The sequence below is a fragment of the Caretta caretta genome, chromosome 14 (genome assembly GCF_965140235.1).
Source record: "Caretta caretta isolate rCarCar2 chromosome 14, rCarCar1.hap1, whole genome shotgun sequence".
Taxonomy (NCBI): Eukaryota; Metazoa; Chordata; order Testudines; family Cheloniidae; genus Caretta; species Caretta caretta.
The window spans coordinates 29607626-29634400 of NC_134219.1; the positions used below are offsets into that span (position 1 = coordinate 29607626).

General features: G+C 47.9%; 1 pseudogene; it reads left to right on the forward strand.

Moving 5' to 3' along the window:
* LOC125621503 (uncharacterized) overlaps positions 1 to 26775 on the forward strand; it is a 49728-nt pseudogene that overhangs the window by 20886 nt on the left and 2067 nt on the right.

The window sequence follows — 26775 nt, forward strand, 5'->3', positions numbered from 1 at the left end:
GTTGTGTGGTATGTGGTTGTTGGTGAGTATTTGCTTCAGGTTGCGGGGCTGTCTGTAGGCAAGGACTGGCCTGTCTCTGAAGACTTGTGAGAGTTTTGAAGTTTTGACAACAACCCAGAAAATCAGTCAGCCTTAGCATGATATGAACCCCTAGAACAAACTTGTGTATGAAAACAAAACAAAAATTTTGAATTAAAAAATCCCAATCCAAACAGGAAGTGCTCTCCTAGAAGCACAGTGAGAAGTGAGCGCTTAAGCGGCTAGCAGCTATTAATATTTTCAATGATTATTTGCTATTAAAATATAAATTCAAAGGCACTGGGGCCTCCATCTACACAATGTTAATGAAGGTAAAGGATGAAGTGCTAAGAGTAATAAAAATAATTAACAAAATAATTTAATGCCACAAAACTACAGTTTCAGTGGATTACAAGACAAAGGCAGTCCAGTTATTTTTGCAACCACTGCAGATGGCTCAGCCCATCTGAGGTACCTGTTGCCCGCTCTGCCCCTCCAATCATGGGGTTTTCCCCTCTCCCCCTACCCTGCAGAGCCTCTACCCCAGGGGTCGGCAACCTTTCAGAAGTGACAGGTTTCAGAGTAACAGCCGTGTTAGTCTGTATTCACAAAAAGAAAAGGAGGACTTGTGGCACCTTAGAGACTAACCAATTTATTTGAGCATGAGCTTTCGTGAGCTACAGCTCACTTCATCGGATGCATACCGTGGAAACTGCAGAAGACATTATATACACACAGAGACCATGAAACAATACCTCCTCCCACCCCACTGTCCTGCTGGTAATAGCTTATCTAAAGTGATCATCAAGTTGGGCCATTTCCAGCACAAATCCAGGTTTTCTCACCCTCCGCGCCCCCCCCCCCCCCCACACACACACAAACTCACTCTTCTGCTGGTGATAGCCCATCCAAAGTGACCACTCTCTTTAAAATGTGTATGATAATCAAGGTGGGCCATTTCCAGCACAAATCCAGGTTTTCTCACCCCTCCACCCCCCTCCAAAAACCACACACACAAACTCACTCTCCTGCTGGTAATAGCTCATCCAAAGCGACCACTCTCCCTACAATGTGCATGATAATCAAGGTGGGCCATTTCCAGCACAAATACAGGTTTTCTCACCCCCCCCCCCCCACCCCCATACACACACAAACTCACTCTCCTGCTGGTAATAGCTCATCCAAAGTGACCACTCTCCCTACAATGTGCATGATAATCAAGGTGGGCCATTTCCAGCACAAATCCAGGTTTTCTCCCCCCCCCCCCCCCCACATACAAACTCACTCTCCTGCTGGCAATAGCTCATCCAAACTGACCACTCTCCTTACAATGTGCATGATAATCAAGGTGGGCCATTTCCAGCACAAATCCAGGTTTTCTCACACCCCCCCCCCCCCCACATACAAACTCACTCTCCTGCTGGCAATAGCTCATCCAAACTGACCACTCTCCCTACAATGTGCATGATAATCAAGGTGGGCCATTTCCAGCACAAATACAGGTTTTCTCACCCCCCCCACCCCCATACACACACAAACTCACTCTCCTGCTGGTAATAGCTCATCCAAAGTGACCACTCTCCCTACAATGTGCATGATAATCAAGGTGGGCCATTTCCAGCACAAATCCAGGTTTTCTCACCCCCCCCCCCTATACAAACTCACTCTCCTGCTGGCAATAGCTCATCCAAACTGACCACTCTCCTTACAATGTGCATGATAATCAAGGTGGGTCATTTCCAGCATAAATCCAAGTTTAACCAGAACGTCGGGGGGGGGGGGAGGGGGTAGAAAAAAACAAGGGGAAATAGGCTACCTTGCATAATGACTTAGCCACTCCCAGTCTCTATTTAAGCCTAAATTAATAGTATCCAATTTGCAAATGAATTCCAATTCAGCAGTTTCTCGCTGGAGTCTGGATTTGAAGTTTTTTTGTTGAAAGATAGCGACCTTCATGTCTGTGATTGCGTGACCAGAGAGATTGAAATGTTCTCCGACTGGTTTATGAATGTTATAATTCTTGACATCTGATTTGTGTCCATTTATTTTTTTACGTAGAGGTTGTCCAGTTTGACCAATGTACATGGCAGAGGGGCATTGCTGGCACATGATGGCATATATCACATTGGTGGATGTGCAGGTGAACGAGCCTCTGATAGTGTGACTGATGTTATTAGGCCCTTTGATGGTGTCCCCTGAATAGATATGTGGGCACAGTTGGCAACGGTACAGACAGCCCCCCCAACCTGAAGCAAATACTCACCAACAACCACATACCACACAACAGAACCACTAACCCAGGAACCTATCCTTGCAACAAAGCCCGTTGCCAACTGTGCCCAGCAGCGGCTTCAATACAGGTTACTGAGCATGCTTCGTTTTCAGAGTAACAGCCGTGTTAGTCTGTATTCGCAAAAAGAAAAGGAGTACTTATGGCACCTTTGGGTATGTCTACACTACGGAATAAGGTCGAATTTATAGAAGTCGGTTTTTTAGAAATCGGTTTTATATATTCGAGTGTGTGTGTCCCCACAGAAAATGCTCTAAGTGCATTAAGTGCATTAACTCGGCGGAGCGCTTCCACAGTACCGAGGCTAGAGTCGACTTCCGGAGCGTTGCACTGTGGGCAGCTATCCCACAGTTCCCGCAGTCTCCGCTGCCCATTGGAATTCTGGGTTGAGATCCCAATGCCTGATGGGGCTAAAACATTGTCGCGGGTGGTTCTGGGTACATATCGTCAGGCCCCTGTTCCCTCCCTCCCTCCGTGAAAGCAAGGGCAGACAATCATTTCGCGCCTTTTTTCCTGAGTTACCTGTGCAGACGCCATACCACGGCAAGCATGGAGCCCGCTCAGGTAACCGTCACCCTATGTCTCCTGGGTGCTGGCAGACGCGGTACGGCATTACTACACAGTAGCAGCAACCCCTTGCCTTGTGGCAGCAGACGGTACAGTACGACTGGTAGCCGTCATCGTCCTGTCCGAGGTGCTCCTGGCCATGTCGGCTGGGAGCGCCTGGGCAGACATGGGTGCAGGGACTAAATTTGGAGTGACTTGACCAGGTCATTCTCTTTAGTCCTGCCTGCAGTCAGTCCTATTGAACCGTCTTATGGTGAGCGGGCAGGCGATACGGACTGCTAGCAGTCGTACTGTACCATCTTCTGCCGAGCAGCCATGAGATGTGGATGGCATGCAGTCCTTCTGCACCGTCTGCTGCCAGCCAAAGATATAAAAGATAGATGGAGTGGATCAGAACAAGAAATAGACCAGATTTGTTTTGTACTCATTTGCTTCCCCCCCTCCCCTGTCTAGGGGACTCATTCTTCTAGATCACACTGCAGTCACTCACAGAGAAGGTGCAGCGAGGTAAATCTAGCCATGTATCAATCAGAGGCCAGGCTAACCTTCTTGTTCCAATAAGGACAATAACTTAGGTGCACCATTTCTTATTGGAACCCTCCATGAAGTCCTGCCTGAAATACTCCTTGATGTACAGGCACCCCCTTTGTTGATTTTAGCTCCCTGAAGCCAACCCTGTAAGCCGTGTCGTCAGTCGCCCCTCCCTCCGTCAGAGCAACGGCAGACAATCGTTCCGCGCCTTTTTTCTGTGCGGACGCCATACCAAGGCAAGCATGGAGGCCGCTCAGCTCACTTTGGCAATTAGGAGCACATTAAATACCACACGCATTATCCAGCAGTATATGCAGCACCAGAACCTGGCAAAGCGATACCAGGCAAGGAGGCGACGTCAGCGCGGTCACGTGAGTGATCAGGACATGGACACAGATTTCTCTGAAAGCATGGGCCCTGCCAATGCATGCATCATGGTGCTAATGGGGCAGGTTCATGCGGTGGAACGCCGATTCTGGGCTCGGGAAACAAGCACAGACTGGTGGGACCGCATACTGTTGCAGGTCTGGGACGATTCCCAGTGGCTGCGAAAGCTTTCGCATGCGTAAGGGCACTTTCATGGAACTTTGTGACTTGCTTTCCCCTGCCCTGAAGCGCATGAATACCAAGATGAGAGCAGCCCTCACAGTTGAGAAGCGAGTGGCGATAGCCCTGTGGAAGCTTGCAACGCCAGACAGCTACCGGTCAGTTGGGAATCAATTTGAAGTGGGCAAATCTACTGTGGGGGCTGCTGTGATGCAAGTAGCCCACGCAATCAAAGATCTGCTGATATCAAGGGTAGTGACCCTGGGAAATGTGCAGGTCATAGTGGATGGCTTTGCTGCAATGGGATTCCCTAACTGTGGTGGGGCTATAGACGGAACCCATATCCCTATCTTGGCACCGGAGCACCAAGCCGCCGAGTACATAAACCGCAAGGGGTACTTTTCGATAGTGCTGCAAGCTCTGGTGGATCACAAGGGACGTTTCACCAACATCAACGTGGGATGGCCGGGAAAGGTGCATGACGCTCGCATCTTCAGGAACTCTGGTCTGTTTCAAAAGCTGCAGGAAGGGACTTTATTCCCAGACCAGAAAATAACTGTTGGGGATGTTGAAATGCCTATATGTATCCTTGGGGACCCAGCCTACCCCTTAATGCCATGGCTCATGAAGCCGTACACAGGCAGCCTGGACAGTAGTCAGGAGCTGTTCAACTACAGGCTGAGCAAGTGCAGAATGGTGGTAGAATGTGCATTTGGACGTTTAAAGGCGCGCTGGCGCAGTTTACTGACTCGCTTAGACCTCAGCGAAACCAATATTCCCACCATTATTACGGCTTGCTGTGTGCTCCACAATATCTGTGAGAGTAAGGGGGAGACGTTTATGGCGGGGTGGGAGGTTGAGGCAAATCGCCTGGCTGCTGGTTACGCGCAGCCAGACACCAGGGCGGTTAGAAGAGCACAGGAGGGCGCGGTACGCATCAGAGAAGCTTTGAAAACCAGTTTCATGACTGGCCAGGCTACGGTGTGAAAGTTCTCTTTGTTTCTCCTTGATGAAACCCCCTGCCCCTTGGTTCACTCTACTTCCCTGTAAGCTAACCACCCTCCCCTCCTCCCTTCAGTCACCGCTTGCAGAGGCAATAAAGTCATTGTTGCTTCACATTCATGCATTCTTTATTCATTCATCACACAAACAGGGGGATGACTACCAAGGTAGCCCAGGAGGGGTGGTGGAGGAGGGAAGGAAAATGCCACACAGCACTTTAAGCACAGCACTTTAAAAGTTTACAACTTTAAAATTTATTGAATGACAGCCTTCTTTTTTTTGGGCAATCCTCTGTGGTGGAGCGGCTGGTTGGCCAGAGGCCCCCCCACCGCGTTCTTGGGCGTCTGGGTGTGGAGGCTATGGAACTTGGGGAGGAGGGCGGTTGGTTACAGAGGGGCAGCAGTGGCAGTCTGTGCTCCAGCTGCCTTTGCTGCAGCTCAACCATACACTGGAGCATACTGGTTTGGTCCTCCAGCAGCCTCAGCATTGAATCCTGCCTCCTCTCATCACGCTGCCGCCACATTTGAGCTTCAGCCCTGTCTTCAGCCCGCCACTTACTCTCTTCAGCCCACCACCTCTCCTCCCGGTCATTTTGTGCTTTCCTGCACTCTGACATTATTTGCCTCCACGCATTCGTCTGTGCTCTGTCAGTGTGGGAGGACAGCATGAACTCGGAGAACATTTCATCGCGAGTGCGTTTTTTTTTCTTTCTAAGCTTCACTAGCCTCTGGGAAGGAGAAGATCCTGTGATCATTGAAACACATGCAGCTGGTGGAGAAAAAAAAAGGGACAGCGGTATTTAAAAAGACACATTTTATAAAACAGTGGCTACAGTCTTTCAGGGTAAACCTTGCTGTTAACATTACATACATAGCACATGTGCTTTCGTTACAAGGTCGCATTTTGCCTCCTCCCACCGCGTGACTACCCCCTCAACCTTCCCCCCTCCCTGTGGCTAACAGCGGGGAACATTTCTGTTTAGCCACAGGCAAACAGCCCAGCAGGAATGGGCTCCTCTGAGTGTCCCCTGAAGAAAAGCACTCTATTTCAACCAGGTGACCATGAATTATATCTCACTCTCCTGAGGATAACACAGAGAGATAAAGAACGGATGTTGTTTGAATGCCAGCAAACATACACTGCAATGCTTTGTTCTACAATGATTCCCGAGTACGTGTTACTGGCCTGGAGTGGTAAAGTGTCCTACCATGAAGGACGCAATAAGGCTGCCCTCCCCAGAAACCTTTTGCAAAGGCTTTAGGACTACATCTAGGAGAACCGCAAATGCCAGGGCAAAGTAATCCTTTCACATGCTTGCTTTTAAACCATGTATAGTATTTTAAAAGGTACACTCACCAGAGGTCCCTTCTCCGCCTGCTGGGTCCAGGAGGCAGCCTTGGGTGGGTTCGGGGGGTACTGGCTCCAGGTCTAGGGTGAGAAACAGTTCCTGGCTGTCGGGAAAACCGGTTCCTCCGCTTGCTTGCTGTGAGCTATCTACAACCTCCTCCTCATCATCATCTTCTTCGTCCCCAAAACCTGCTTCCGTATTGCCTCCATCTCCATTGAAGGAGTCAAACAACACGGCTGGGGTAGTGGTGGCTGAACCCCCTAAAATGGCATGCAGCTCATCATAGAAGCGGCATGTTTGGGGCTCTGACCCAGAGCGGCTGTTCGCCTCTCTGGTTTTCTGGTAGGCTTGCCTCAGCTCCTTCAGTTTCACGCGGCACTGCTTCGGGTCCCTGTTATGGCCTCTGTCCTTCATGCCCTGGGAGATTTTCACAAAGGTTTTGGCATTTCGAAAACTGGAACGGAGTTCTGATAGCACGGATTCCTCTCCCCAAACAGCGATCAGATCCCGTACCTCCCGTTCGGTCCATGCTGGAGCTCTTTTGCGATTCTGGGACTCCATCATGGTCACCTGTGCTGATGAGCTCTGCATGGTCACCTGCAGCTTGCCATGCTGGCCAAACAGGAAATGAGATTCAAAAGTTCATGGTTCTTTTCCTGTCTACCTGGCCAGTGCATCTGAGTTGAGAGTGCTGTCCAGAGCAGTCACAATGGAGCACTCTGGGATAGCTCCCGGAGGCCAATACCATCGAATTGTGTCCACAGTACCCCAAATTCAAGCCGGCAACATCGATTTAAGCACTAATCCACTTGTCAGGGGTGGAGTAAGGAAATCGATTTTAAGAGCCCTTTAAGTCGAAATAAAGGGCTTCATTGTGTGGACGGGTGCAGGTTTACATCGATTTAACGCTGCTAAATTCGACCTAAAGTCCTAGTGTAGACCAGGGCTTAGAGACTAACCAATTTATTTGAGCATAAGCTTTCGTAAGTTACAGCTCACTTTAGTTCCCATAATGCGCATGCTCAGACAGAGCAAAGTATGAAATGGGTTTCGTATTACACTGGAGAAAGACCTGCATTCACTCGACTCTGTGCCCAGCCGAGGGGATTGTTGCCAGGGCTGCAACCAGCCCCGGGCTCTGCCGACACCAGCCCCTGAGCCGGAGCCTGCAGGTGAGGGGAGAGAGACCCAGGGAAAGGGCTGGGGCCGGGCAGGAAAGTGACTCTGCACCAACGGCCCCTCCTCGCCCCAGCTCTGCTCCCGGGGGGGCGGGGGTCTGCGAGTCCCAGAGCTGCTGCCCTCCTTGACCCCCCCAGGCTCTGCCCCCCTGAGCGCCTGCAGGAGCCGAGCCAGCACCGGGAGAGCGACCGCCCCGCCCCGGGCCGGGCCAGGAACCGAGTCTCCCAGCCCGAGGGGGGGGGCGGGGGCAGGAGGGAGACCGGGGCAGAGACTGGCAGGGGCAGCAGGAGCAATCAGTAAGCCATCTAGGCCTCAGTTCTCTCTCTCTGAAGTGGAGAGAACAATCCACCCTTTGGCTGTCTTGACTGCTTAGTTTAAAAGCTCTTTTGAGAAGGGTCTCTCTCTCTCACTAGGAGTATCTGGTACCTTGTAGAAGAGAAAAGATGATCCAGTGGGTAGGGATGTCAACTGAAACTTGGGAGATGTGGGTTCAATTTCCTGCTATAGAATCATAGAAATGTAAGGCTAGAAGGATCTTGAGAGGCCATAAAGTCCAGTCTCCTGCACTGAGGCAGGACCAAGTAAACTTAGACCATCCCTGACAGGTGTTTGTCCAACGTGTTCTTAAAAACCTCCAATGATGGGGATTCCACAGCCTCCTGTGGAAGCTTGTTCCAGAGCTTAATTACCCTGACAGTTAGTTTTTTCTTGTCAAGGTTCCTTCCCCACGCTGAACTCTAGGGTACAGATGTGGGGACCTGCATGAAAGACTCCCTAAACTTATTCTTAGCAGCTTAGGTTAAAAACTTCCCCAAGGTAGAAACTTTGCCTTATCATAGAATCATAGAATCATAGAATATAAGGGTTGGAAGGGACCCCAGAAGGTCATCTAGTCCAACCCCCTGCTCGAAGCAGGACCAAATCCCAGTTAAATTATCCCAGCCAGGGCTTTGTCAAGCCTGACCTTAAAAACCTCTAAGGAAGGAGATTCTACCACCTCCCTAGGTAACGCATTCCAGTGTTTCAGCACCCTCTTAGTGAAAAAGTTTTTCCTAATATCCAATCTAAACCTCCCCCACTGCAACTTGAGACCATTACTCCTCGTTCTGTCATCTGCTACCATTGAGAACAGTCTAGAGCCATCCTCTTTGGAACCCCCTTTCAGGTAGTTGAAAGCAGCTATCAAATCCCCCCTCATTCTTCTCTTCTGCAGGCTAAACAATCCCAGCTCCCTCAGCCTCTCCTCATAAGTCATGTGTTCCAGACCCCTAATCATTTTTGTTGCCCTTCGCTGGACTCTCTCCAATTTATCCACATCCTTCTTGTAGTGTGGGGCCCAAAACTGGACACAGTACTCCAGATGAGGCCTCACCAATGTCGAATAGAGGGGAACGATCATGTCCCTCGATCTGCTCGCTATGCCCCTACTTATACATCCCAAAATGCCATTGGCCTTCTTGGCAACAAGGGCACACTGCTGACTCATATCCATATCATATCCATTTCCTTTCCTATCCTTGAACAGTATGTTGCCACCACCAAGCGTTTTAAACAAAGAACAGGGAAAGAGCCCACTTGGAGATGTCTTTCCCCAAAATATCCCCCCAAGCCCTACACCCCCTTTCCTAGGCAAGGCTTGATGATAATCCTCACCAATTTGTACAGGTGAACACAGACCCAAACTCTTGGATCTTAAAAACAATGAAAAATCAATCAGGTTCTTAAAAGAAGAATTTCAATTAAAGAAAAGGTAAAAGAATCACCTCTGTAAAATCAGGATGGTAAATACCTTACAGGGTAATCAGATTCAAAACATAGAGAATCCCTCTAGGCAAAACCTTTAGTTATAAAAAGACACAAAAACAGGAATATACATTCCCTCCAGCACAGCTTATTTTACAAGCCATTAAACAAAAGAAAATCTAACACATTTTCTAGCTAGATTACTTACTAACTTTACAGGAGTTGTAAGGCTGCATTCCTGATCTGTTCCTGGCAAAAGCATCACACAGACAGACCAAACCCTTTGTTCCCGCCCCCTCCCGATTTGAAATTATCTTGAAATTATCTTGAAATTATCTTGTCCCCTCATTGGTCATTTTGGGTCAGGTGCCAGTGAGGTTATCTTAACTTCTTAACCCTTTACAGGTGAAAGTGTTTTGCTTCTGGCCAGGAGGGATTTTATAGCACTGTATACAGAAAGGTGGTTATCCTTCCCTTTATATTTGACACATACAAAGAAGGTGGAAGTTGCCATACAAACTGTAAGAGGCTAATTAATTAAGATGAGCTATTATCAGCAGGAGAAAAAACTTCTGTAGTGATAATCAAGATGGTCCATTTAGACAGTTGACAAGAAGGTGTGAGGATACTTAACATAGGGAAATATTCAATATGTGTAATGACCCACTCACTCCCGGTCTCTATTCAAACCCAAGTTAATGGTATCTAGCTTGCATATTAATTCGAGCTCAGCAGTTTCTCACTGGAGTCTGTTTTTGAAGCTTTTCTGTTGCAATATTGCCACCCTTAAATCTTTTACTGAGTGGCCAGAGAGGATGAAGTGTTCTCCTACCGGTTTTTGGTAGATGTGCAGGTGAACGAGCCCCTGATGGAGTGGCTAATGTTGTTAGGTCCTGTGATGATGTCACTTGAATAAATATGTGGACAGAGTTGGCATAGGGCTTTGTTGTAAGGATAGGTTCCTGGGTTAGTGTTTTTGTTGTGTGGTGTGTGGTTGCTAGAGAGTATTTGCTTCAGGTTGGGGAGCTGTCTGTAAGCGAGGACCTAATTACATTAGCCATTCCATCAGGGGCTCATTCACCTGCACATCTACCAATGTGATATATGCCATCATGTGCCAGCAATGCCCCTCTGCCATGTACATTGGCCAAACTGGACAGTCTCTAAGCAAAAGAATAAATGGACAGAAATCTGACATCAGGAATCATAACATTCAAAAACCGGTAGAACACTTCAACCTCTCTGGCCACTCAACTGTCTAAATGGGCCATCTTGATTATCACTACAGAAGTTTTTTTTTTCTCCTGCTGATAACAGCTCATCTTAATTAGCTTCTTACAGTTTGTATGGTAACTTCCACCTTCTGTGTGTGTGTGTGTGTGTGTATATACTATATACTATACTATATGTTCCATTCTAAGCATCTGATGATGTGGGCTGTAGCCCATGAAAGCTTATGCTCTAATAAATTTGTTAGTCTCTAAAGTGCCACAAGTACTCCCGTTCTTTTTGCGGATAGAGACTAACAAGGCTGCTACTCTGAAATCAGTTCATGGTATGGCCATCCGCAAATGTGGAAATGGACATTGTCTATGAGAAATCAGAGGAGAGGTTTTGTGCTGTTGTGTCTGAGGAATTCTCTGTGGTCAAAGACTGCCAACAAAGTCAGCCTTATGTATCACCACTGGGGACAACTTCTTGTTTTAGAAGGTGGGGGAAGTAAGCATGGGTCAGCCATTTGAGAGATGATTCTAACAGGGAGGAACTTGGTTGTGAATCTGATCATGAAATGATCTAAGAAAAGGAAGGAGTGAGCAGCAGAGTAAGGACAATGGACTTAAAAATAAAGCAGACTTTAACAAACTCAGAACTGGAAGGAAGAGTCCCCTGGGAAGAAAATCAAAGGGAAAAAAGTAGTTCAGGAGAGCTGGCAATTTCTCAAGGAGACAATATTAAAGGCACAACAAACTATCCCAACATGAAAGATAGGAAGATAGTAGGAGGCCAATATGGCTGTATCAGGAGCTCTTTAATGATCTGAAGAATTCTACAAAAAGTGGAAACAAGAAGAAGGTCAGGGAAAGTGTGGGACCCTTGCTGAATGGGGGAGGCAACCTAGTGACAGGTGATGTGGAAAAAGCTGAAGTACTCAATAAATTTTTTGCCTCAATCTTCACAGACAAGGTCAGCTCCCAGGCTGCTGCACTGGGCAACATAGCATGGGGAGGAGGTGAGCAGCCCTCAGTGGTGAAATAACAGGTTAAGGACGATTTAGAAAACCTGGACGCATCGTGCACAAGTCCATGGGTCCGGATCTAATGCATCCAAGGGTGCTGAGGGAGTTGATTGCTGTGATTGCAGAGCCATAGGCCATTATCTTTGAAAATTAGTGGCGATCAGGGGAGGTCCCGGACGATTGGAAAAAGGGAAATATAGTGCACATATTTTAAAAAGGGAAAAAAGAGAACCCGGGGAACTACAGACCAGTCAACCTCACTTCAGTGCCCGGCAAAATCATGGAGCAGGTCCTCAAGGAATCCATTCTGAAGCACTTCGAGGAGAGGAAGATGATCAGGAACAGTCAACATGAATTCACCAAGGGCAAGTCATGCCTGACCAGACTGATTGCCTTCTATGATGAGATAACTGGTTCTGTGGATATGGGAAAAACGGTGGATGGGATATATCTTGACTTTGGCAAAGCTTTTGATACAGTCTCCCACAGTATTCTTGCCAGCAAGTTAAAAAAGTATGGACTGGATGAATGGACTATAAGGTGGATAGAAAGCTCGCTAGATTGTCGGGCTCAATGGGTAGTGATCAATGGCTTGATGTCTAGTTTGCAGCCAGTATCAAGCAGAGTGCCCCAGGGGTTGGTTCTGGGGCTTGTTTTGTTCAACATCTTTATTAATGATCTGGATGATGGGATTAATTGCACCCTCAGGAAGTTTGTAGATGACACTAAGCTGGGGGGGAGAGGTAGATACGCTGGAGGGTAAGGATAGGGTCCAGAGTGACCTAGACGAGTTGGAGGATTGGGCCAAAAGAAATCTGATGAGGTTCAACAAGGACAAGTGCAGAGTCCTGCACTTAGGAAGGAAGAATCCCAAGCACCACTACAGGCTGGGGACCGACCGGCTAAGCAGCAGTTCTACAGAAAAGGACCTGGGGATTACAGTGGATGAGAAGCTGGATAGGAGTCAGCAGTGTGCCCTCGTTGCCAAGAAGGCCAATGGCATATTGGGCTGTGTTAGTAGGCGCATTGGCAGCAGATCGAGGGAAGTGATTATTCCCCTCTATTCGGCACTGGTGAGGCCACACTTGGTGTATTGCTTCCAGTTTTGGTCCCCCCACTACAGAAGAGATGTGGACAAATTGAAGAGAGTCCAGTGGAGGGCAGCAAAAATGATTAGGGGGCTGGGGCACATGACTTACGAGGAGAGGCTGAGGGAACTGGGGTTATTTAGTCTGCAGAAGAGAAGAGTGAGGAGGTATTTGATAGCAGCCTTCAATTACCTGAAGGAGGGTTCCAAAGAAGATGGAGCTAGGCTGTTCTCAGTGGTGGCAGATGACAGAACAAGAAGCAGTGGTCTCAAGTTGCAGTGGGGGAGGTCTAGGTTGGATATTAGGAAACACTATTTCACTAGGAGGGTGGTGAAGCACTGGAATGGGTTACCTAGGGAGGTGGTGGAATCTCCATCTTTAGAGGTTTTTAAGGCCTGACTTGACAAAACCTTGGCTGGGATGACTTAGTTGGTGTTGGTCCTGCTTTGAGCAGGGGATTGGAATTGATAACCTCCTGAGGTCTCTTCCAACCCTAATATTTTATGATTCTATAAATTGCTAACAATGAATGTAAAAGAATAGCACAAGCATGTAGGGACAAAATCAGAAAGTCTAAGGCACAATGAGTTACATCTAGCAGGAAATGTAAAAGACAATACGAAGAGTTTCTATAAATACATTAGGAGCAAAATTAAAATAAAGGGAAGCGTAGGACCAGACTACAGAAAAAAGGCAAATGTTGTACCTATCTTTCAAACACGTAACAAGGAGCACCCAGGAAAAATATAGCCAGTCAGACTAACTTTGATACCTGGAAAGATAGTGGAACACATTATTAAACAATCATGTGGTAATCATTGAGAGGATAACAGAATGATAAATAATAGCCTAACTCCTTATGTGTGTCCAGGCCTTTGTGGACAATTTGGAGAGAGTCCAGAAGAGAGCAGCAAAAATTTATAATTGTTTTAAAAAACCTGAATTATGAGTAAAGGTTAAAAAAACTGGGTATTTTTAATCTTAAACAAAGGAGATTGAGTGAGAGCCTGATAATGGTCTTCAAATATTTTAAGGGTTGTTTTAAAGAGGACAGCAATCATAGAATCATAGAATATCAGGGTTGGAAGGGACCTCAGGAGGTCATCTAGTCCAACCCCCTGCTCAAAGCAGGACAAATCCCCAACTAAATCATCCCAGCCAGGACTTTGTCAAGCCTGACCTTAAAAACTTCTAAGGAAGGAAATTCCACCACCTCCCTAGGTAACGCATTCCAGTGTTTCACCGCCCTCCTAGTGAAAAAGTTTTTTTCCTAATATCCAACCTAAACCTCCCCCACTGCAACTTGAGACCACTACTTCTCGTTCTGTCATCTGCTAGCACTGAGAACAGTCTAGATCCATCCTCTTTGGAACCCACTTTCAGGTAGTTGAAAGCAGCTATCAAATGCCCCCTCATTCTTCTCTTCTGCTGACTAAATAATCCCCCTTCCCTCAGCCTCTCCTCATAAATCATGTGTTCCAGTCCCCTAATCATTTTTGTTGCCCTCCGCTGGACGTTTTCCAATTTTTCCACATTCTTCTTATAGTGTGGGGCCCAAAACTGGACACAGTACTCCAGATGAGGTCTCACCAATGTCGAATAGAGGGGAACGATCACGTCCCTTGATCCTCTGGCAATGCCCCTACATATACATCCCAAAATGCCATTGGCCTTCTTGGCAACAAGGGCACACTGTTGACTCATATCCAGCTTCTCATCCACTGTAATCCCTAGGTCCTTTTTCTGCAGAACTGCTGCCTAGGCATTCGGTCCCTAGTCAGTAGTGGTACATGGGATTCTTCCATCCTAAATGAAGGACTCTGCACTTGTCCTTGTTGAACCTCATCAGATTTCTTTTGGCCCAATCCCCTAATTTGTCTAGGTCCCTCTGTATCCTATCCCTACCCTCCAGCATATCTATCTCTCCTCCCAGTTTAGTGTCATCTGCTAACTTGCTGAGGGTGCAATCCACACCATCCTCCAGATCATTAATGAAGATATTGAACAAAATCGGCCCCAGGACCAACCCTTGGGGCACTCCACTTGATACCGGCTGCCAACTAGACATGGAGCCATTGATCACTACCTGTTGAGCCCAACAATCTAGCCAGCTTTCTGTCCACCTTATCGTCCATTCTTCCAGCCCATACTTCTTTAACTTACTGACAAGAATACTGTGGGAGACCATGTCAAAAGCTTTGCTAAAATCAAGGAATAACACGTCCAATGCTTTCCCCTCATCCACAGAGCCAGTTATCTCGCCATAGAAGGAAATTAGATTAGTCAGGCATGACTTGCCCTTGATGAATCCATGCTGACTGTTCCAGATCACTTTCCTCTCCTCGAAATGCTTCAGAATTGATCCCTTGAGGACCTGCTCCATGAATTTTCCAGGGACTGAGGTGAGGCTGACTGGCCTGTAGTTCCCAGGATCCTTCTTCTTCCCTTTTTTAAAGATGGGCACTACATTAGCCTTTTTCCAGTCGTCAGGGACCTTCCCCCACTCGCCATGAGTTTTCAAAGATAATGGCCAATGGCTCTGCAATCACATCTGCCAACTCCTTTAGATCAGCTGTTCTTCCTGTCCACCTAAGGTAAGACAAATAGAAACAGGCTTAATCTGCAACAGTGGACGTTTAAGGTAGATATTAGGAGAAACTTTATAACTAAAAGGATAGTAAAATATTGAAATAGGTTTCCACAGTAGGTTTGATTAACCATTTCTATGTTATACACTGGTATGGCTTCTAACCCAATACTAGCTGTAGTAAGGAAGTCCTCTCTGGCTGGCTGGTTTGGTTTGCCTTGGTGTGCATAGAAACCGCAGCCTTGGGCTGTAACTACCCTGCTTGAAGCAATTTGCCCTGAATTGGCACTCTCATTTGGGTCCCACCAGAACCAGCATCGTTACAGGGGGTCATGATGGAAACTAACAATATGAGCTTCCAGTAGGATGCTGTAGGTATGACAGCAACTTGCCAACTTGCCAACTTCTCTGAGGAAGCTCATAGTAGGAAGGTGATATGGAAGGGGGGGGGGGGGGTTCAGCTGTTGTGACCTGCACTGGATGTGCCATGTTTGTCTTTCTTCCACAGGACAGAAGCGACTTTGTCTGTACAAAGTGCAAGCTGGTCTCCATATTGGAAGAGAAGATTGAAAGTCTGGAGCAACAGATAACTCTGCGTTGCATATGAGAAACTGAGGATTTTCTGGACAAAAGTCAGGATATGCTTCTACGGGCACAAAGCTCTAAAGATTTAGAGCAGGTTGCACAGCGGAGCCAAGAAGCCAGTGAAGAAGCTTGGCAACATGTGACCTCCAGAAGAAGAAGGGGGAATGTCCGGGTTCCCGCAACGTGGACACAAGTAACTAACCGCTTTCATGTTCTCTCCACAGGTTCCTTTGCGGAGGGTGGACCAGATGATATGTCTGGGGGGAGAAAGCAGAAGGAGACTCCGCTGGTTGGAAGGCATGAGATGCACTGTCCTGAGATGGGGGTTCCACAACCACCACTCCCAAGAGAAGGAGGCGGGTGGTGGTGGTCAGGGACTCTCTCCTACGGGGGACTGAGTCATCTATCTGCCGCCCTAACTGGGAAAACCGAGAAGTCTGCTGCTTGCCAGGGGCTAAGATTCGCGATGTGACGGAGAGACTGCTGAGACTCATCAAGCCCTCGGATCGCTACCCCTTTCTGCTTCTCCACATGGGCACCAATGATACTGCCAAGAATGACCTTGAGCGGATCACTGCAGACTACGTGGCTTTGGGAAGAAGGATAAAGGAGTTTGAGGCGCAAGTGGTGTTCTCGTCCATCCTCCCCATGGAAGGAAAAGGCCGGGGCAGGGACCGTCGAATCGTGGAAGTCAATGAATGGCTACGCAGGTGGTGTCGGAGAGAAGGCTTTGGATTCTTTGACCATGGGATGGTGTTCCATGAAGGAGGAGTGCTGGGCAGAGACGGGCTCCATCTTACAAAGAGAGGGAAGAGCATCTTTGCGAGCAGGCTGGCTAACCTAGTGAGGAGGGCTTTAAACTAGGTTCACCGGGGGAAGGAGACCAAAGCCCTGAGGTAAGTGGGAAAGCGGGATACTGGGAGGAAGCACAGGCAGGAACGTCTGTGAGGGGAGGGCTCCTGCCTCATACTGAGAATGAGGGGCGATCAGCAGGTTATCTCAAGTGCTTATATACGAATGCACAAAGCCTTGGAAACAAGCAGGGAGAACTGGAGGTCCTGGTGATGTCAAGGAATTATGACGTGATTAGAATAACGGAGACTTGGTGGGATAACTCACATGACTGGAGTACTGTCATGGATGGTTATAAACTGTTCAGGAAGGACAGGCAGGGCAGAAAAGGTGGGGGAGTAGCACTGTATGTAAGGGAGCAGTATGACTGCTCAGAGCTCTGGTACGAAGCTGCAGAAAAACCTGAGTGTCTCTGGATTAAGTTTAGAAGTGTGAGCAACAAGAGTGATGTAGTGGTGGGAGTCTGCTATAGACCACTGGACCAGGTGGATGAGGCTTTCTTCCGGCAACTCACAGAAGCTACTAGATCACATGCCCTGGTTCTCATGGGTGACTTTAATTTTCCTGATATCTGCTGGGAGAGCAATACAGCAATGCACAGACAATCCAGGAAGTTTTTGGAAAGCGTAGGGGACAATTTCCTGGTGCAAGTGCTAGACAAGCCAACTAGGGGGGAGCTTTTCTTGACCTGCTGCTCACAAACAGGGAAGAATTAGTGGGGGAAACAAAAGTGGACGGGAATCTGGGAGTCAGTGACCATGAGTTGGTTGAGTTCAGCATCCTGACACAGGGAAGAAAGGTAAGCAGCAGGATACGGACCCTGGACTTCAGGAAAGCAGACTTCGACTCCCTCAGGGCACGGATGGGTAGGATCCCCTGGGGGACTAACATGAAGGGGAAAGGAGTCCAGGAGAGCTGGCTGTATTTCAAGGAATCCCTGTTGAGGTTACAGGGACAAACCATCCCGATGAGTCGAAAGAATAGTAAATATGGCAGGCGACCAGCTTGGCTTAATGGTGAAATCCTAGCAGATCTTAAACATAAAAAAGAAGCTTACAAGAAGTGGAAGTTTGGACATATGACCAGGGAAGAGTATAAAAATATTGCTCGGGCATGTAGGAATGAAATCAGGAGGGCCAAATTGCACCTGGAGCTGCAGCTAGCAAGAGATGTCAAGAGTAACAAGAAGGGTTTCTTCAGGTATGTTGGCAACAAGAAGAAAGCCAAGGAAAGTGTGGGCCCCTTAATGAATGAGGGAGGCAACCTAGTGACAGAGGATGTGGAAAAAGCTAATGTGCTCAATGCTTTTTTTGCCTCTGTCTTCACTAACAAGGTCAGCTCCCAGACTGCTGTGCTGGGCATCACAACATGGGGAGTAGATGGCCAGCCCTCTGTGGAGAAAGAGGTGGTTAGGGACTATTTAGAAAAGCTGGACGTGCACAAGTCCATGGGGCCGGACGAGTTGCATCCGGGAGTGCTAAAGGAATTGGCGGCTGTGATTGCAGAGCCATTGGCCATTATCTTTGAAAACTCGTGGAGAATGGGGGAAGTCCCGGATGACTGGAAAAAGGCTAATGTAGTGCCAATCTTTTAAAAAAAAGAAGAAGGAGGATCCTGGGAACTACAGGCCAGTCAGCCTCACCTCAGTCCCCAGAAAAATCATGGAGCAGGTCCTCAAAGAATCAATCCTGAAGCACTTACATGAGAGGAAAGTGATCAGGAACAGTCAGCATGGATTCACCAAGGGAAGGTCATGCCTGACTAATCTAATCGCCTTCTCTGATGAGATTACTGGTTCTGTGGATGAAGGGAAAGCAGTGGATATATTGTTTCTTGACTTTAGCAAAGCTTTTGACACGGTCTCCCACAGTATTCTTGTCAGCAAGTTAAAGAAGTATGGGCTGGATGAATGCACTATAAGGTAGGTAGAAAGTTGGCTAGATTGTCAGGCTCAACGGGTAGTGATCAATGGCTCCATGTCTAGTTGGCAGCCGGTGTCAAGTGGAGTGCCCCAGGGGTCAGTCCTGGGGCCGATTTTGTTCAATATCTTCATAAATGATCTGGAGGATGGTGTGGATTGCACTCTCAGCAAATTTGCGGATGATACTAAACTGGGAGGAGTGGTAGATACGCTGGAGGGCAGGGATAGGATACAGAGGGACCTAGACAAATTGGAGGATTGGGCCAAAAGAAATCTGATGAGGTTCAATAAGGATAAGTGCAGGGTCCTGCACTTAGGACGGAAGAACCCAATGCACCGCTACAGACTAGGGACCGAATGGCTACGCAGCAGTTCTGCGGAAAAGGACCTAGGGGTGACAGTGGACGAGAAGCTGGATATGAGTCAGCAGTGTGCCCTTGTTGCCAAGAAGGCCAATGGCATTTTGGGATGTATAAGTAGGGGCATAGCGAGCAGATCGAGGGACGTGATCGTTCCCCTCTATTCGACATTGGCGAGGCCTCATCTGGAGTACTGTGTCCAGTTTTGGGTCCCACGCTACAAGAAGGATGTGGATAAATTGGAGAGAGTCCAGCGAAGGGCAACAAAAATGATTAGGGGACTGGAACACATGACTTATGAGGAGAGGCTGAGGGAACTAGGATTGTTTAGTCTGCAGAAGAGAAGAATGAGGGGGGATTTGATAGCTGCTTTCAACTACCTGAGAGGTGGTTCCAGAGAGGATGGTTCTAGACTATTCTCAGTGGTAGAAGAGGACAGGAGAAGGAGTAATGGTCTCAAGTTGCATGAGGAAGGTTTAGGTTGGATATTAGGAAAAACTTTTTCACTAGGAGGGTGGTGAAACACTGGAATGCGTTACCTAGGGAGGTGGTAGAATCTCCTTCCTTAGAAGTTTTTAAGGTCAGACTTGACAAAGCCCTGGCTGGGATGATTTTATTGGGGATTGGTCCTGCTTTGAGCAGGGGGTTGGACTAGATGACCTCCTGAGGTCTCGTCCAACCCTGATATTCTATGATTCTATGATTCAGCTAACATGAGCCATGGAAGTATAAGCAGAGGAATGTCAAGTAGGAATAGGGAGGTGGTAGTACTTCACTATACAGCATTAAGGAGACCATTACTGGACATTGTGTCAAAAAAGAGATGCTGATAAATTCGATGTGGTTTGGTTAAGAGAATGATGGGAAGCTGAGAAATCCTGCTTTGTAACGAGAGACTTAAGAAGCTCAATCTATTTATCTTATCAAAGAGGAGGTTAAGAAGTGACTGGATCATAGTGAGGAGATTTCTGAGAGCAGAAGGTTGTTTAAGCTCATAAACAAAAGCAGGAAGATGCCCAGTGGCTGGAAAGTTTGTCTAGATATATTCAGGTTGTAAATATGTTTAACAGTCATTGTGGTAATTAATCACTGCAGTAAATTTCGCAGGGATATGGTGGACTCTCCATCATTTGAGGTCTTCAAATCAACACTGGATGCCTTTTTCAAAAAAATCCACACAGTCTAACTCAGCCACAAGACACAGGTTGATACAGAAATTATTGGGTGAGGTTCTCTTATGAAGGAGATCAGACTAGATGATATTGGTCCCTTTTGGCCTTTAAATCTATTAATCTTTGCGGGTGTCTACATTAGCCAGATACCCAGTTAATTGTGTCTCTGGACTCGGGACCAAGTTCAGCAAACCATGCCTATTCAGCAAAACACTGAAACAGAAGGGGGGGTTAATTGGCAGTGATGGAGACTTAGTTGTACCTCAGATACCTAGAGAGGGTAGCAACTCTGCTCTGCTTCCCAGGGGAGTAAGTCAGGGCCATTCCCTAGACAGAGTGGACGAACCCTTGCTCCAGATCAGTGCATCAAGTGAACTTGTATAATTTATAGCTCAGTCCCTGTAGTCTGGGGTTGGGAAGAGTAAGGATCCTTTCAGGGTAGGCTACTCAGACCCTCGCTCTGGAAGCAGTAACAGCACTGAGCTTAATGAACAAGATCAAACACTTGTTCCCTTCAACCCCGTGCAGGATTTCCATTTTTCAAACCTGACCTGATCTCCCAGCTGGAATGAGGGCAGAAGTCATGGGTCCTCAACACAGGTGCCAATTCCATGGGTGCTCCAGGGCTGGAGCATCCACGGAGAAAAATCAGCAGGTGCTCAATACCCACCAGCAGCCAAGCTCCCCCCTCCCGCCCACGGGCAGCCCTGCCAATCAACTCCTCCCCCTCCCTTCCAGTGCCTCCTGGACACTGCGTAACAGCTGTTCCACAGCATGCAGGAGGCACTGGGAGGGAGGGGAGAGGCATGGGGAGGGGGTAGAAAGAGGGCGGGGTGGGGGTGAAGCCTTGAGGGAAGGGGTGGAGTAGGGTGGGACAGGAAGAGGCGGGTCAGGGATTGGACCGTGGGGGAAAGGGCTAGGGCTAAGTGGGGGTTGAGCACCCCCAGGGAAAATCAGAAGCCAGTGCCTGTGGTTCCCAATCTCCAGGGCTACAAGGAAAAGGATCTCAAAAGGCACCCAAACAGGAGAGGAATTGGTGAAACTGACTCAAAAAGAATTTAGTTATATCCCCTTGGCAGACATCACTGAGTTTTCACCAATCTTCAGCTATATTCAGATAGGATAGGAGGTTGAATTGGTCCCTTCCTCTTCCTCCTTTGAAATAAAGTTGGGGTGGGGGGGATTTTTCCTCCTGATGTCTTTTAAGTCCCCAGTAATTAGTTTTTTACCCTCCCTTTGCTATTCCCTTTCCCCTCAGCACAGTGAATGATTCCTGTCTGGATTCTTTTTCTATCCCAGCAGGTGATGGGACGGTGAGTGAGAAAAAGAAGGAAGATTCTGAGCAGGTAGGACCACAGGTGACGTTATCAGGTAGAGCCATAGGGAAAGTTTTCCAGAGCACTGAACAGGGAGAAGCCCATCAGAGTCAGCGTAGGCCAGAGAGGCAGCTGCGAAACCAAGCAGGGGAGATCCAGCATGAATCCACTCACAGGAGCAGAGCGTTCAAAGAAACCAAAGAGCCTGTACTACAGAGAATTGCCTCTGGAGAGGAACTGAACTTATGCAGTGACTGTGAGAGAAGCTTCCTTTGGAAATCAGCCCTTATTACTCACCAGCGAATCCACAAAGGAGAGAAACCCTATAAGTGTCTAGACTGTGAGAAAAGCTTCAACTGCAGCTCACACCTTATTTTACATCAGAGAACCCACACAGAGGAGAAACCATATAGATGCTCTGAGTGTGGAAAAAGCTTCAATCAGCAGTCCAATCTTCTTATACACCAGAGAATCCACACAGGAGAGCGGCCCTATAAATGCCCCGACTGTGGGAAAAGCTTCAGTTACAACTCAGTCCTTATGACACATCAGAAAATGCACACTGGAGAGAAGCCCTATAAGTGTCTTGACTGTGAGAAAATCTCTAGCCAGAGCTCAGACCTCACTAAACACCAGAGAACCCACACTGGGGAGAGACCCTACAAATGCAACGAGTGTGGAAAAAGCTTTAGTCTGAGCTCCCACCTTATTTCACATAAAAAAACCCATAAGGGGGAGAGACCCTATATATGCCCCAACTGTGGGAAAAGCTTCAGTGACAGCTCAAACCTTATTACGTGTAACCCTTCTGCCCGTCAGAGTTGGCAGCAACAAGGGCCGGGTTCAATATCTAGGGGATCCATTCCAATAACACAATGCAAACTGGCTCGAGCCCCCACCCAGTGACCTGGGACAAATATATACCACCCCCGCTGGGCGCCTCCAAGAGGCAATACTTCCCCTCTCGCAAGCACCTAGTCTGAGTGTAGCAAAAAGCCTTTTAATAACAGAGAGAAACAATGTGGCATTATGTTGGGGAAACACCACCAAGAAGATTCATAACACAACCCATGTGCAAAAAAACCCACCCAAAGCAAATTGGGGCATGCCCTTTCCCTTTGGTTCTTGAGTCCAGCAACCCCAAATCACCCATAGTCCCAGAAGTCCAATGACCTAAAAGTCTCTGTCCCTAGTCAGGGCAGCCCCAGAGTTCAAAAGTTTATCTACAGAGCTTTACCTCCCAACCTGGGTGGAGATGGCAGAGGTAAGAGGCACCTTACATGATCTGAAGTTGACCGCCCCACAACTCCATAGGCCTTCACTCCACCAGCCACCCCACAAACTGCTTTGCTCAGATCTGCAGCCCACCAGCAGCTCCCGCCGGCCCACGAACTGCTCCACGTCCCACCAGCAGCTCCTGCCATCCTATGAACTGCTCCACCAGCCTGTCCACAAGGCACTCCAGCTGTCCCACAAACTGCTCCACAATATATCTTCAGGCTCCCCCGCTACTTAACACAACACTCAGTGATGTCAGCTCTGCTCTTTGATGAATTCAGCTTGTAGTATGGGAGCCTCAGTGCTGATGCATCATTAGCCCAAAGTGAGCTCAGCAGCCTGTAACTAGACTCCTAATGAAATCAAAATTAGCTCTGACATTCCACAGTGGAGAGAGGAGGAAGTGCAATTAGCATGTAAGGCCCTCACCAAGGGGCCCTTACCACCAAGTATTAATACTTATCCCCATCCTCTCTCAATTCACAGAGTTTTGGAACCCATGACTCTTGCCTAGTGAGTGCTACTTAGATAATGGTGAGTCCCTCCATCATAACAAAAGGCCAAGTACAGTTCCAAGCACAGTTCCCATAATCAGGGTAATAACAATTTATTCTTCCTGCCCCAATAACAGAGACAGTGGGGATCCCACAGCAGCCAAAGTGACCATTTGGGCAGCTATGGCTTCATTCTAGGCGGGGTGGGTGTGCCTATGCAAATGAGATCAGCCCCTGAAGTTCTTTTCCACAACTTGCCACACCTCACCACCAGATGTCAGGGTGGAGCTCATCCTGACACTGCTTACATCCTCTCCCCAGCCGAGAATTTGTCGTCCCAACAAATCACACTCCCTTTATACCAACTCATTGGTTTCCTCCAAAGGGCCTCAGGAAGCCCACTTTAGCTTCCACAAGCCTGTGTGCTAAATGTATTGGCTCCTCACTAGTCACCCCAGGTGCATCATAAGTTAACCGTTTTACTGGCTTATCGCCCTGTCTCGTCTATTGAGAATCTCTGTTGCCGAGGTAGGGGGAACATCCTCTTGAGTGACAAACGGAGAAGTTTCCTTTGAGAGTCCCTTGGCTACTGGCGTAAGCCCCTGCACTCCTAGTTCTAATGCTGGAGGGTCCAAGGTGCCCAGGACATCCTCTACCTGTGTGTCTCCACTGTCTAATAACCTGTGTGTGTCATCACCGGGGGGTCTCATCAGCGGCACAGGGGTGTCAGAAATGGGCCTAAATAATTCCGCCATGGGGTTTAGGGCGGAAGAGGGAAAACTCTCGTTTGGTTCAGCTGATCAAGACTGAAATCTTGTCTCCATCTCAGGCTACACCAGGGTTGTGTCTTCCTCCTCAGACTCACTCTCAGAGGTGCAGTATAGGGGTAAGTTAGCAGCACAGGGCCTGCTGTCTGTGTTGGATGCTGGCTTTGGTCTAGCACCTCTGTTCTGCCTGGCTGCCCTGTCGTGGCCCATCTCATAAGGGGTGCTTACCAATTCCCCCACAGGGAGCAAAAGGTTTCTATGCACCATCTTTATTTGCCCTGGACTGTCTTCAGGTTTGATCTTGTAGACCGGCAGATCTCCCAGCTTTTCCATCGCCAGGTAAGGTATTGCCTTCCATCTGTCAGCTATCTTGTGTTTGCCAGCAATACCCAAATTTTGCAGCAGGACTCTGTCCCCCAGCTGGAGCTCCTGCAAACGCACTCTGGCATCATATCAATGTTTGTTGCGGTCTGCGTTCTTCCAAGCCGCAGCGGTAGCTAAGTGATAAGCATCCCGCAGCTTTTCTCTTAGTCGGGATACTTATTGCTGATGAGTTTCATAGCTATCTCCATCCTCTGATACACCAAAGCACAAGTCTATGGGTAATCTTGGTTCTCGCCCAAACATCAAGAGATATGGGGTGACTCCCGTAGCATCGTTCTTTGTGGCATTGTAGGCATGCACCAGAAATGCGACATGCTGGCTCCAGGTTGCCTTCTGCTCTGGTCGCAAAGTTCCCAACATATCTAATAAGGTTCGGTTGAACCTCTCTGGCTGAGGATCACCTTGGGGGTGATAAGGCTTTGTCCTAGACTTTTTAATTCCTGCTATCTTCAGCACCTCCTTCAGAAAGTGACTCTCAAAATCCCGCCCCTGATCAGAGTGTATCCGGGAATCCATAGTCTGAGAAATATTTGTCCCACAATATTCGAGCGACGGTGGTGGCCCTCTGATCACGTGTGGGATATGCCTGTGCATACCGTGTAAAATGGTCAGTCACTACTAGAATGTTCCCAATATTCCTCTTATCTACCTCTACAGACAAGAAATCAATGCATACCAATTCCAAAGGTTTGTTGCTGGTGATGTTCTTGAGATATGCAGCCCCCGTGGGCAGAGTTTTCCTTTGAACACATCGAGCGCAAGTCTCACATTTCCTGCGAACATCTTCAGTATTCGGGGCCAATAGAACCTACTATGAATAAGTTCCAGGGTCCTCTCCATCCCTAAATGCCCAAAGTCATCATGCAGGGCCCTCATGGCCAGGGCTCTGTACTTTTTTGGCAGTACTAGTTGTGCTCGTTGTTTTTGTAAAGGATCGGTGGTCATTCGGTGTAGCACTCCCTGAATCAGTTTTAGTTTGGTCCATTCTCTCAACAGTAGTTTACCCTCCGGGTTAGGTGGGACAACCACAGCTGGGCTTCGCCCCTTCCTTTTGGCAAGTAGTGTATCATGAATGTCAATATCTTGCTGCTGGGCTTCTTGCCAGTCAGCCGCATTGAGCATGGGCAAAAGGAGATTGGTCCAATGCAATATAGTTCACTGAAGCAGAAGGCAGGCATTCGGGGGCCCAAAGCTTCTGCAACACATCCCTGAAGGCTCTCACGGGCCTCTGGCTCTCGGCGACTCACACTGCAAATAGCTCTCACTCTATTTGTGGGTATCACAGCAACTTCTGGAGCCTGCGGACGCCTGGACAATGCATCTGCATCTACATTGCTTCTCCCTGATCGGTACTGAATGCTGAACTCATAGATAGCCAAGGCGGCCACCCATCTCTGCCCTGTAGCATCCAGCTTAGCACTTGTTAACACATAAGTCAGTGGATTGTTGTCTGTCCACACCTGGAACTGAGCACCATACAGGTAGTCTCGAAATTTCTCAGTGATGGCCCATTTCAAGGCCAAGAATTCCAGCTTGTGGGTGGGATAGCGAGTTTCACTATCAGACAATTCTTGGCTGGCAAAGGCTACAGGTTTACGTTTGCCTTCCACTTCCTGGTACAGGACTGCTCCCAGACCCTCCAAACTAGTATCAGTATGCAGGATAAATGGTTTGCTTGGGTCAGCAAAAACTAGGACTGGAGCATGAGTTAGGCAAGTCATGATTTCTTGAAAAGCCCTTTCACATCTCTCATCCCACTGTGGCCCAAATGGTTCAAAGGGGCCATAGTGTCTCTACACAGGAGGCTTTGGGGAGCTCCCCTTATTCTTGGTCTTAGATTTGTTCTTGCTGGACTGATGTCCCCTGGTACGATCGTTCAGAGGCTTTACAATCGTAGCATAGTTTTTCGCAAATCTGCAGTAGTAGCCACCAAATCCAAGAAAGGTCTTGTGTTCTCTGTAGTTACTTGGACGCGGCCATGTAGTGAGTGCTTCTATTTTATCAGGATCAGTACTCACACCCTCTTGGGACACGATGTGACCCACATACTTCACTGAGGTTCTGCAGAACTGGCATTTGTCAATTGAAAGCTTCAGACCATAATCCTCCAACCTATCAAGCACTTTAAGAAGTCTTTATTCATGCTCCTCTAAGGTTCTTACAAACACAATCAGGTCATCCAAATAAACTAACACTTGCAGTAAATTCATGTCTCCCACAACTTTCTCCATGAGACGTTGAAAGTTGGCAGGTGCTCCAGAAATCCCTTGGGGCATGTGTTCGAACTGATAAAACCCTAATGGGCAGATGAAGGCTGTCTTCTCCTTATCTTCTCCTCCCAGAGGGATCTGGTAGTATCCACTTTGAAGATCCAACACAGAGAACCACTGGCTTCCCAGCAAACAGTCTAAGGCATCTTGCACTCGAGGCATAGTGTACTGGTCGACCACAGTACGGCTGTTTAGGGTGCGGTAGTCAATACACATCCGGATTTTCCCATTCTTTTTATGGA